At 40.8% G+C, this 12,824-nt stretch overlaps 1 long non-coding RNA gene across 2 annotated transcripts; it reads right to left on the bottom strand.

Moving 5' to 3' along the window:
* Nucleotides 1-10,055: 10,055 nt before the first annotated feature.
* LOC111440025 lies at nt 10,056-12,348 on the bottom strand. Of its 2 annotated transcripts, none has more exons than XR_002709898.1 (3): nt 12,215-12,348; nt 11,900-11,975; nt 10,056-10,631 (listed from the first exon to the last, which is right to left on the bottom strand). It is a non-coding gene; the product is annotated as an uncharacterized LOC111440025 (long non-coding RNA). The 2 variants fall into 2 exon arrangements; XR_002709899.1 differs by lacking the exon at nt 10,056-10,631 and adding an exon at nt 10,979-11,094.
* Between the last annotated feature and the right edge of the window lie 476 nt (nt 12,349-12,824).

Genomic DNA, 12,824 nt, shown 5'->3' with positions numbered 1-12,824 from the left:
CCACTGATACTGAAAAAGGAAGGGGGCTGATCACCTTCAGAGAATTTGAGGCAGAATTGGCATACAAAATTCTTAAGGGTTGAGCTGGCAAAAGAGATTCTCCTCCTTTTTGGGGCTGGATGATAATCTTTCTCTTAGTTGTCCATAGCCAAAAAACAGAAAAAACACTCCAAGTATTATGAAGCCAAATGATCTTGGACGGGCAATTGAATAGGGAGAGAAAGAAAGAAGACTTTATTATCTTTCTTCATGTAGTCTATCACTTTGAGATCATGAGAACCTTGTGAATTGATAGAAATTATGGCATGCATCTCTGAGGAGAGTGACACGGCCAAACATCATCCCAGAAGCGAATCAGCTTACCATTGCGCAACCAAAGTCTAGCCCAAGTTCTGCCGGAAAGTCTCTCTGTATCAAATAAGACCGTTATTTATAAGATAAGGAATCACTACAAGGGGAGTAAGATTCGGATTACCTTGTTGATCGAATATCTCAAGGCAAGAACACTTGATTGAGATTCGAATCACTCCACAAGCAAGATCGATCATGTCTAGCTTGAATGATTCTTGTTGATCAAATATCTCAAACACTTGTTTGAGATTCGAATCACTCCACAAGCAAGATTGATCATGTCAAGCTTGAATGATTCTACATGCAACCTAAACTACATAGAATTGCAAAGAAACTTAGCCATTGCCATTGGCTATAGAAAAGCACAAATACTTCTTTTAATATATTTTCCAAGACTCTCTTACAAATACAACATACATGGCTTTATATAGCCTAAAAAATGAAACTACTAAAGATATTCCAAGAGTTGTAACATTCCTACTTTATGGCCATAATTAGCCATTATGTAAATGTAACCGAAATTAAATAACAAGGCTTAAAATACAATAACTCTAAATTACTCTAAATTGTAACCCACTCAAAATTTACAACAATCAAACTTCATTCTTCTTCAATGTAGCATGAATTGAAACATCTTTTGATAATTTTGACAACCTTTTCTTCACATCTTCATTGAAGTATATTGTATGATTGATGTCTCTTGGTTCATATCAGTTATGCAGGATATTTTAGAGGTGGGTTGTGATCCTTGCCATTGGAGAGGTACTTAGCAGCCAAATATGAACACCATGGCTTTGAATTCAAATTCATTCAAAGATATCGAGATCAATCTTGTGGCAATTTCCTCTTATCATCACATAAAGATGAACTTTAAAGGAGTAGGGAAGTCATCCCCTCTCTCTGGAAATTCAAATTATGGCGGGGTCATCAGAGATGGCTATGGTGCTGTCATGTGGAATTGAAGAGGTCTCCTCTAGGGATCAAAGATGCAACCTTTGCAGAAGCAGAAGCATCAACTCTCCTGCCTGGCCTTTTGTACCAACTATTTATTCTTTTCAAGCTAACTTCGGTGTTAGGCTACAGTCTTGTAGTCAGTGGATGGGAGGTCTTCCATTCCATCAGAGATTTCCATTGAACCTCTTTCTCCCATTTATCATCTCTCTGTGGCACTTGTTCCCTCTTCAACTCAGCGCCTTTATATATAGGCATTTATATTGAGAATGCTTAAGGTCCCTTTGTTTTTGTTTTAAAATCCCCGAGCTCTCACAAATCGAATTTCAGTACCACGGGAAAAAGCTAGCTGGATAAACAAGATAGGGATCACCCGCTCGGCAATGCTACCTTGGGGAGGATGTAAAGCACTTTGATAGAAGAATGGATTCAAACAAAAGCTTTTTCGATATATTCACACTATGGAAGAGTTGGTGAACATTGTTCTCACTCATAGCTCTAAGATGACTAGCATGAATGAGCCAGCTTCAACACCACCATTACTCTTAATCATAGACAGACTTGCACTGACCTCACCATCAAAGGATGAACCAGGTCTGTCTCATTAGCTTAACTCACTCCTAACCTCCCATCACACTGTAAAGAACACATAATGAAAACTGCCTGGTAAGGTCTGTACAAGGGAACGAGAAAGGAGTTTGATAAAAAAGAGTTTGGGAATGTCCCACTTAGTTAACTAACATCGAGTTTGGAGTCGGGGCAGCATGAATACGAGACGAGGGAAGTTTGAAATCATTGTGGTTTTCTATTTTCATCTTACCCAAAGGCCTTTCAGCGATTCGACGCGCCCCCCTAAGCTAACTAAGAGACCTCAGAGAAAATAAAATGAGTTGCCCTAGCCCTAGTCTAACTAAGAGTTTGAATTGCTCTGCCTTCAAAAGGAAAGCGAACCCACGCCAGTCTTCGATCTTGCATATATATCTACTATCTCTATTATCTATAAACCTGGTCAACTGACGCCTGCATCACCACAACATAAACGAAATTTCCTTAGTCCTTTTTCTGTGAAACAAAGCCAAGCCTTTTTCGCCTGCCTTCCATCCCGCCTTTTGCTCTGTTTTTTATTAGCCCAGTAATGAACCATCCTGGTTGGAGCCATGGTCTACCCAGCAGTGCTTCATATCCTCCTTGCTCTTTGTCTAAGATTAGACTAAAGCTTTAGATTATAGGGATCCTTTTTCTTTAGTTTTTTTCTTTTGGCTAAGAAGTCTGTAGGTTGTGCGCCAGCTGTCACGGTCATGCTTGTCCAGGGCATGTTGCCCATGGCCGCATGCCCATGACAAGCCAAACCCTTGTCATGTCTTTTCATTCTAGTGTTTTTCCTTTTGTAATTCTAGAGCGTATGACACCTCAAAAATATCATGTCTAGGCCTGCCAGAACTAAAATGGCCCAGAATGTACTATAGGGGGATATGACTAGTCGTCAACTTCTCCCTACCCAAGGTTATATATGCTAAGCCGTTGTTATCTTTCTCTTGCTTGCTTATATAACGTCTCTTTCTAAAATCTCTCTCTCTCCTCGTTTTCTAAAACCTTCTTTTAAAACCGAGGCTAGAGGCTTGACCGTACGTCGCTTGGCCGTAGGCGACGCAAGAACAAATAGGCTGAACTCACTTGTCGCTAGAAAGTGAGTGCCGCACAATCGCTAGTCCGCTGCCTTCGAAAGCGCGATTGTGTCAAGTGGTATCAGAGCTTTGTTAGCTCCGTAACGTCATACAGACTGAGATCATGTCGACGACAAAATCGACACCCAAAGCACAAGCCGACCGGCTTACGCTAATAGAGGAGGAAATGCTGTTCCTCAAAGAAGTCCCTGACACCCTCCGTTTCCTGGAAACACGGGTGACCGAACTGAGTGAGAAAGTCGTCCAAGTCGACGCAATGGGCAACCGCCTGGATGGGTTGCCAATCGCAGAACTGTTGTTTCGAGTGACCTCGCTCGAAGAAAGAGTTGCTCCTACGAGCAGCCTAAAACCGTCTGATAGTCCAGATAGCTCTGTCGCACACAAAGAGGGACGTGGCGAAGAGTTCGATGTACTACAAAACACAATGATGAGTTTGTTCAATGGATTGGCTAATGAATTCAGAACAACAGTCGACGACCTCCAAGAAAGGATGGCCACCATGAGCACTCAAATTGAAATTACCATGAAAGCCGTGGAAGGTGTCGCGGCTGGACAAACTAGTACAGGATCCAACAAACTAAGGTTCCCAGACCCTAGAGCCTTCAAAGGGAATCGGGACGCCAAAGAGTTGGAGAACTTCATCTTTGACGTCGAACAGTACTTCAAAGCCACAACGGCTTGTACCGACGACAAGAAGGTGACTGTAGCCGCGATGTACCTCATAGACGACGCCAAACTGTGGTGGCGTACGAAGATGCAAGACATCGAGGATGGATTGTGCACCATCGACTCATGGGAGGACCTCAAGAGAGAGTTGAGGGAACAATTCCTCCCCGAAAACGCAGGGCATATAGCAATGGAGAAAATAGTAGCCCTGAAACACACTAGAAACATACGGGACTACGTCAGACAGTTCTCAACCCTGATGCTGGATATTAGGGGCACAGCAGAGAAGGACAAGGTGTTCTTCATAAATGGTCTACAGCCGTGGGCCAAAACAAAGATACATGAGAACAGGGTCCAAACCCTAGCTGCCGCAATGGCCTGCGTCGAGAGACTCGTAGACTGTGGGAACGAAGCAGGATCCCAAAGAAGAGCGACACCAGCCCCAAACAATGGGGGCAAACCATACAGACCACCAGGCCAGCGAAATGGAAGCCCCAACAGACCGAATGGATGGACGGATAGACCTCCTCAGAACAATCAAGCGGGGACATCTCGAGGGCCTTACCATCAAAGGAACCACCCGACGACGCCTTTGCAATGCATGCTGTGTAAAGGCCTCCACAAGGTATCCTACTGTCCTCACCGGGCCTCTCTCACTGCACTTCAAGTGTCCATTCAAGAGAGCAATGAAGCAAGGGTCGAGACTTTGCTAGACAAGAAGGAAGATCACGACAACCCCCGAATGGGCGCACTCAAATTCTTGTCAGCCCTCCAACGGAAAGTCGAACCGAAGGAGGTAATAGAGAAAGGGCTCATGTTCGTGGATGCCACAATAAACTCTCAACCGAGCAAGAGCACTTTCATAGACTCTGGAGCAACCCACAACTTCATTGCCGATCAAGAAGCCAGAAGATTGGGACTCACCATAGGAAAAGACCCGGGGAAAATGAAAGCTGTCAACTCCGAGGCCTTGCCTATTGTGGGAGTTTCTAAGAGAGTCCCCTTCAAAATAGGGGATTGGACTGGAGAGCTAGACCTTGTCGTGGTTCGCATGGACGACTTCGACGTGGTACTTGGGATGGAGTTCCTCCTAGAACACAAGGTCATCCCAATGCCATTGGCAAAATGCTTGGTGATCACCGACCGTAACCCCACAGTAATACCTGCAAGCATCAAGCAACCAGGTAGTCTTCGAATGATCTCGGCCATACAACTGAAAAAGGGACTTGCACGAGAGGAACCTACATTCATGGCCATACCACTGATAGAAGAAGCAACCACCGAAGAGACTGTCCAAGAGGAAATCAAGGGAGTACTAGACAGCTATACCGACATAATGCCGGAGAGTCTACCACAAACACTACCCCCTCGTCGAGGCATTGACCACAAAATCGAACTCCTTCCTGGGTTAAGCCGCCAGCAAAGAACGCATACCGGATGGCTCCGCCCGAGCTAGCCGAATTGAGGAAACAACTGGATGAGTTGTTGAAGGCGGGATTCATTCGCCCGGCAAAGGCCCCTTATGGAGCCCCCGTACTGTTCCAGAAGAAGAAGAATGGGACGCTGCGTCTGTGCATAGACTATAGAGCCTTAAACAAGGTGACAGTACGCAACAAATATCCTCTGCCTATAATATCTGACTTATTCGACCAACTTCACGGGGCCAAGTACTTCAGGAAGTTGGACTTACGATCAGGATATTATCAAGTACGCATTGCCGAAGGGGACGAACCCAAGACGACGTGCGTAACAAGATATGGGGCCTTTGAATTCCTAGTAATGCCCTTTGGCTTGACAAACGCCCCAGCTACGTTCTGCACGTTGATGAACCAGGTTTTCTACGAATACCTGGATCAATTCGTCATAGTATACCTCGACGACATTGTTGTTTACAGCACAACCCTCGAGGAACACAAAGTGCATTTGAAGTTAGTGTTTGACAAGCTCAGGCAGAACCAGCTGTATGTGAAGAAGGAGAAATGTGCATTCGCACAAACATGCATCAACTTCCTTGGACATGTCGTCAGATGTGGACAAATTAGTATGGATAGCGACAAGATAAAAGCTATCCAAGAATGGAAGGTTCCTACTTCCGTATCTGAGTTGCGGTCCTTCTTAGGACTAGCCAACTACTATAGGCGGTTCGTCGAAGGGTTTTCACGATGAGCCGCCCCATTGACAGAGCTGTTGAAGAAAGACCACCCTTGGTTGTGGTCGAATGATTGTCAAATGGCCTTTGAAAATCTGAAAACAACCATGACGAGGGGTCCTGTCCTCGGGTTGGTAGACGTCACAAAGCCATTTGAAGTAGAAACCGATGCTTCCGACTTTGCTCTCGGGGGAGTCCTTATTCAAGAAGGCCACCCCATCGCTTACGAAAGTCGAAAGCTCAACGATGCCGAACAAAGATACACTGTCTCCGAGAAAGAAATGCTGGCCGTAGTCCATTGCCTTCGACTCTGGAGACAGTATCTCTTAGGATCACAGTTCGTAGTGAAGACGGATAACAGCGCCACTTGCCACTTCTTTGATCAACCAAAATTAACAGCAAAACAAGCCCGGTGGCAGGAGTCGTTGGCCGAATTCGACTTCAAGTTCGAACACAAAGCAGGAAAGAGTAATCAAGCAGCCGACGCGCTGAGTCGGAAGGGCGAACATGCGGCCCTGTGCATGTTAGCCCATATTCATTCAAGTAAGATCGATGGATCGATGCGCGACATCATCAAGGAACATTTACACAAAGACCCATCGGCCAAAGCTGTTGTCGAACTAGCTAAGGGGTAAAGACACGACCAGAAACAGAGAACGTAAAGAGATTTAGTAGGCGATCCAAGACAGGAAAGGAAAGGGGTAAAGTCACTCTCTTCTTTCTCTTGATATCATCCAAAGATGAGTTGTTGAACGGCTCTCTGTAAAAACAAATCCCTCCCCAAACCATGCTTGCATTTTTCATTGCCCACTACTTGTAAGGTTCAGGCAAATTTCTTTCTTCTTTCTTTCACAAGCCTAAAAAGCGAACCTTCTCTCTCTCTAGTGGAACGAAATGCCACTGGAATCTGTCTACATTAATCTCTGTCTTTTTACAAAGGTCGAATTAGCTTGCTTGAATGAGTTCCTCTCTTTCTTGCGCTTTTGAGTCAAACCACTTCTTTGTGCCCTCTCTCTCTAATTTCTAATCTCTTCTCTGTCTGCCATTCCCACCCCAACGCTTCTGGGTGCTGCGCTTTAGTTTTCAAATTTGTCTGTCTGTCGTTTAGCCTAACGAGTCTTAGCTAAGGGAGGAGCTTCTCCTTCTCGTGAGAATTGCACTCGCTGATCTCGAATCGTCTCATCTTTCTTTTCTCTTTTTCTTCCTCATTCTTCTTTTTGTTTTCGTAGGACATGAAGAGCTTTCCGTGGGGATTGAGAATCAACTGGAATTGATCTCAAGCTTTTTTCTTTGTTTATCGATTTTGTGCGGATCCTCCTTTTCGTAATGGGCTTTTTCTTCTTCTTCTTCTTTGTTCGTATTCTTTTCCGATCGAGAACGCAAGAGAGAACTTATGACTTCGCGCTCATTTATCCATGTCATTATTTTTTGTTCTTTTTGGACAAGTCAAGTGGATCTTCCAAATTAGGTTTATTCCGTTTTACCCGATCTGCTTGCTAATCGTCGCTTTCACTTTTGGTTTACTGTATGATGTGATGGGAATCCTTACTTTATTTTACCAAAGAATGAGATCGATCTAAATCTGCCTCCAAGGGAGTCGCCTTCCCCTGCTCCGGAGGTGAATCAACCTTGAATGGTAGAACCAGAGCTGGCATCGGCACGTACTCTAACCCCTGTTGTGAATTTTGACATGCGTATGGAAACAAAGCGCCTCTTCAGGATTGGCTTTCTGGAAATACAGGGACTAAGCGCGGGCTGCTGCGAACCTTCTAGTAAAGTTAAGAAATCATATTGGGTTTAGATCTAAACAAGATTGATTTCCATAACAAGAAACTACAATATGTACTTTCATGGATCGAGGAAGAACGTAGCCCCAGCTCCATTGATAAGCGCCTACAATGTTGGAATTTGCAAAGCTAGAGGTCCTTCTAGAATCCTTGCAAAACGCTCACAGAGAAAGCTAACTTAACGGATTGATTCCAACCAAGAGCTGGTTGGAAGATGAATGACTCTTAGATCGAACTTGGAATCTATGATGGTCACTCTTAGATACCAAGACAATTCACTCTAGAATTAGCTTGATCAAAACTAATTCAATGAATCGGTTTAAACATCAAACCTAAAGCAAGATTTGAAAAAGAATAACACCAAAAGGGTATCAAGAAAACACAAAGGTTTTTTCTGTATTCAACCAAAATCCCTCAAACATGAGTATTACATGTCTTTAAATAGGCCCAAAAGATAACCCTAACAAAATAAAGTTCAGCCACCAACCACTAATAAATGCTATTAAATGCAAATTGAAGAATATAAGGTAATTCATACAAACTATTAATAAATGCTATTAAATATAAATTGAAGCAAAGAAGGCATTAATAAATTGTCTTAATTGGTAGTTCAACTACCAAAGGCAAGTCTTCTAATTATTTTCTAATATCAGCCACTCCATTATCTTCTTGATTTGATATGCTAATGCTATAAAGATTTTTGGGCTCAAAAGTCTTTGTTTCAACCTGTACACTAGCTAGCTTTTGAAGATGCAATGTATAGGCCTCTTGAATCTTCTTAACCTTGCTTCTTGTAATCGGTCCTTCGGGTACATGCAAAGGGTCAGCAGTTGAATTCATATCATCCTCCCTTTCTTTAAAAGGATTTGTCCTCAAATCAAATTCTTCGTTCTTTCCGGACAAGAACTGAATATTTTTTTTTCTCACTTTTTTTTTCTCACCTTTACCTTAGTTTCTTCTCTCCACGGTTGTTCTTCATATTCTTTTCTTTTCTTCTCCAATTTCAATTGGTCACAATGTACATCATATGGAGACAATGGAAGTAAAGTAAATTTCTTCCCACACAAGGTAAAAGTATACTTGTTCATCAAACCATCAAATGTTACCTTTCTATCATATTGCCAAGGTCGGCCGAATAAGATGTCCCCCGCATGCATTGGTACGACATCACAAAGAACTTCATCTTTATATCTTCCAATAGTAAAAGAAATAAGAGCTTGGGAGTTCACCTTAATTTCTTCTTTGTTTGTTAACCAATGAAGTTTGTATGGTTTTGGATGGGGATGGACAGAAAGTTGAAGTCTTTTTACAAGGAAGCTGCTTACCACATTTGTGCAACTTCCACTATCAATCACCAAGCTGCATGGGTTTCCTTTGACCAAACATCTTGTGTGGAACAAGTTTTCCCTTTGATCTTCAAATTTCTCTTCCTTGATCTGAACATTGAGTACCCTTCTTGTGATCAAAGATATGGAATTACCTTCTTCAACATACTCATCAACATATGCTGCGATTTCTTCCACAAGCGGTGAGTCATGATCCTCACATTCATCATCTGAATCAAGTATACCATTCCTTATCACCATAACTTTTTTATTAACACACTCTTTGCTCATGTGTCCAAACCCTTTGCACTTCCAACATTGAATAGAACTAGACTTCTCCTTTACCGTCTTTGAAGCTTCATTCTTTTTACCAATGGAACTCTCAGCCTCCACTCTTTTAGCAACCACAAACTTTTCTTTGAGCCAATAGCATCAAATCAAAGGTACTGCCACCACAGTGAAGGGATTATACATTAAAGATCAACGTCTAGTAATCAAATCAATTTTAGAATGATTCATATTGGCTCAAAGACACCATTGATGAATCTAAAAGGGACTGTAAACAAGGTAAAAGAACGGATAAATTACTCAACAATAAACAAGTATCGTCTATTTAATGTAGGTTTAATCAATAAGCAGCCAGGACACACAACAGCAAGCTGATATAATTCATGTCTGAATCACAGAAAAAGGAAATGATAAGCTTACTAGTTGGTCCAAAAACAACGCTGAGAAAAAGACCCAGCTTATTGACTCACTTGAGACGACTGCATCATCAATTTAAGAAAGTGGGAAACAAATAACCACAAATAACCACGACAAAATAGATGCGGCTGTGAGATAAACAGACAACACCAATAGCCTTTAAACAGGGACATCATAAGAGAGCTGTTCTATAGCTGCTATAGACAACACCAACAGCCTTTCAACCCCAACATAATAAGAAAACATATGGTTTTGGTGGTTTTGTGCCTTGGCTGAATGTTGGAAGGATAATCACTTTAAAAAATAAAAAATATATCACAACCAGACAACTAATGAAAACAAGTTCGACAATTTAGTCACAATATCACAACACTTCAATGAGAGATAGTGCACTTACCCTTACAATTACACTACAGGTCATAGGTTGCATAGATAAGTAAGATTCTTAGTTCGACAAATAATATGGCACAATACATTCCTTCAAGCTCTTGTCCACATACATCAACTAAAATAGGTTATGATGCATTTAAATTTTCAAATAAAGTTATTCAATATATAATACATGGCATAAAAGCTTCAACAGAGAATCCTTCCCATGTGAGCTTATAATTCTCCGCCATTTCTCATTTAAGCTTAAGTTCTGTAGACCTAAGTGAGTCACGAACATTGTCCAAGGTTAGAGCATCCCCTAAATTCTCTTCCAATTGTTCGTAGGGTTCTTTTTATAGCTGAAGAATCTTGCTTTCAAGTCCACAGATCAGATATAATTTAAATTTCTCCAATTCTTCTCAACAGTTGATGCTATTTTAGCCATTTCCTTTTCGTTAACATCAGTAATAGAGGTAAGTAACTTGCCTTCATCATCCAAAGCCTTGCTACGTCTTATTGAACCAGAAGAGCTTTAATCTTCTTTCTCCAAAGGCCGAAATCGCATTTCCACATTTCTTCTCCTAGTCAAATCGTGCAGGCACTTTCTCAGCTTCAAAAAGGCCTCGCAACACTTTTTGAGTACCTATACAAAGGTTAATCCACACAATAGAGGTGAGAGGATTTGGACAAGAATAAATAAATAATAAATTAATAAACTAAAATAAATCAATAATAATAATAATAAATTAATAAACTTGGACAAGAATTGTACATATACCAATCTGTAAAATCAAATAAGAGATTTGAAAAAGAAAATAGCAGGACCTAAACCAAAAACATTTGATGAGGACCTGAGTAATGATTTTATAGAGGCAAGTGGTGAGGCCAATAGGTTGAAAGTGAGTCACAGTTTGTTAGTTAATGTAGGGGTACCTCAGTTTATATGAAATGTATACTGACTGCATATTTCAGACATACTCTTGTACTATCTTGAATTAGTCTTATTTGTCAAAGACCTTTGATCATGGTGCAGGTATGAAATTGACAAAGTAACAGCTGGACAGCGATTGGATTTGAATCTTGAAAGAGGGTTAAGTGAACTTTTTCTGTAAGAAAAAGCACAAGAGTATGTTAGGGGTAATCAATTTTGGTTTGATTTTTCCTTTGCTTACACGTTTTTGATGTTCAAAACTGCAGGAGGATATAGGATGAGCTAGCTATGAGAATGCTGAAACAACCAACCTAACTAATAAACGTGATCGGGTAAGACTAACTACTTGAAGAGTTAGTTTGGGATTGAGAAGTTGGAATGATTTGTGTTCATTAAGAAACTCTAGTCTGCATAATAAATTTCACGTACAAAATATATAAATGAAGGCTTAGACTGAGTAATTTGTAATCTTCTTAGCTAAAAAAATTGCAGGAAATTCATGCTCTCAGAATCCGCTAAGAAGCTGCGAAACACGAAGTAATAAAATACTGCATCGGTACCCTTGTTTCCATGTCTGCTTAGAATAGACAAAATTCTTATAGTGTACCCTTGTAAGTCCTATCATTAAGAACTTTTTGAAAGAAAGTGCCTAAACATAGATAGGTAGTAAAACAGAAACAATTGGAAACCACAACTATACTCCCTCTGTCAACCCAAGTAGCAAAGAGTTTCTATATCCCAAAAGGCTCAACCCACGCTAGAGATTTCCCCATCTTCAAACCTTCCAATCATGACAGTTATATGCATGTAATAAGCAAGGGCAGCCCAGAAATATGACCACAAATCAAAGATCCCAACAGTTCGCAACTCGGAATAAATAAAATATCCAAGAAATTCAGTATGCTCCATTGTTTAGGAAACAGATAAGAAAAAGACAATGAAAGAAGAAAACTAAGAACAGAGAACTTTCGGAAACTCACAGCCGTTTGCCTGTGGACAAGGATTAAACTCTCAAACGAAATCGAGCATCCTATTTTAACTTCTTCCAAGTTACACCTGCACCGCAAAAGTTAAGACAAACGAAAATTGGAACATGATAAACAATAAATAAACCAATTAACTAAAGAAAAGCAAACTTCCATTAAATTATTGACCTGCTCTTCTATCGACATTAATCCAGAATTAATGTGAAAACCGTCTGGAAATCACCAAAAGTCCAACCTAAGCATACGGATACATACTTTTCTAAATTTTACATACCATTAATTGAATTATAATCTTCAAATGAAATTTACCTTGCTTTCCTGTGAAGAACGCAATGGTTGAAATCTTGAGTGATTGAATCCCTAAACCCTAAACTACCTCGGTCAATCTCACTCTCTTCTCATCTCCACCAGCATCCATGTGCAGACCTTATGAGAAATCCTCATCGTTGTTTTGGTTTGCTTGCCTGTGTTGCGCGCGGAACAAAAGAAAAGAAGAAAATTGGGCGCGGAACAAAAGAAAAGAAGAAAATTGGGCGCGGAATTAAAAAAAAAACAAAAACAAAAAACAAAGAAAACGTTACCGGCAGGTTCGAACTCTGGTCTATGATTTAAAACTTAAACGCGCGTTCCAATTAAACCTAATGGAAATTTGAAAGATGGAGTCTTTAAATTATATAAGTCTTTTAGTTCACTGAATAACGCACTCTCCAGATTCAATCGAACAGAAACTCGTACAGCAGAGATAAAACTTTCGAAGACCATATCTCATTCGATTCTGGTTTGTTTTGAACAAATAACCACTCTTTTTCCTACGTTTTTTCATCATCTATAAAACCATGCTCATAAAAAGAGTAATAATTTTTAAAATCTGGACATTTATATCCCTCAAAAAGTACTTCCAACTATATCGAAACTTTGG

Source organism: Cucurbita moschata, unplaced genomic scaffold (genome assembly GCF_002738365.1).
Source record: "Cucurbita moschata cultivar Rifu unplaced genomic scaffold, Cmos_1.0 Cmo_Scf00131, whole genome shotgun sequence".
In the NCBI taxonomy this organism is placed as follows: Eukaryota; Viridiplantae; Streptophyta; class Magnoliopsida; order Cucurbitales; family Cucurbitaceae; genus Cucurbita; species Cucurbita moschata.
Note: the sequence above shows the minus strand (reverse complement) of the source record. Positions and strands in the feature narration are given on the sequence as shown.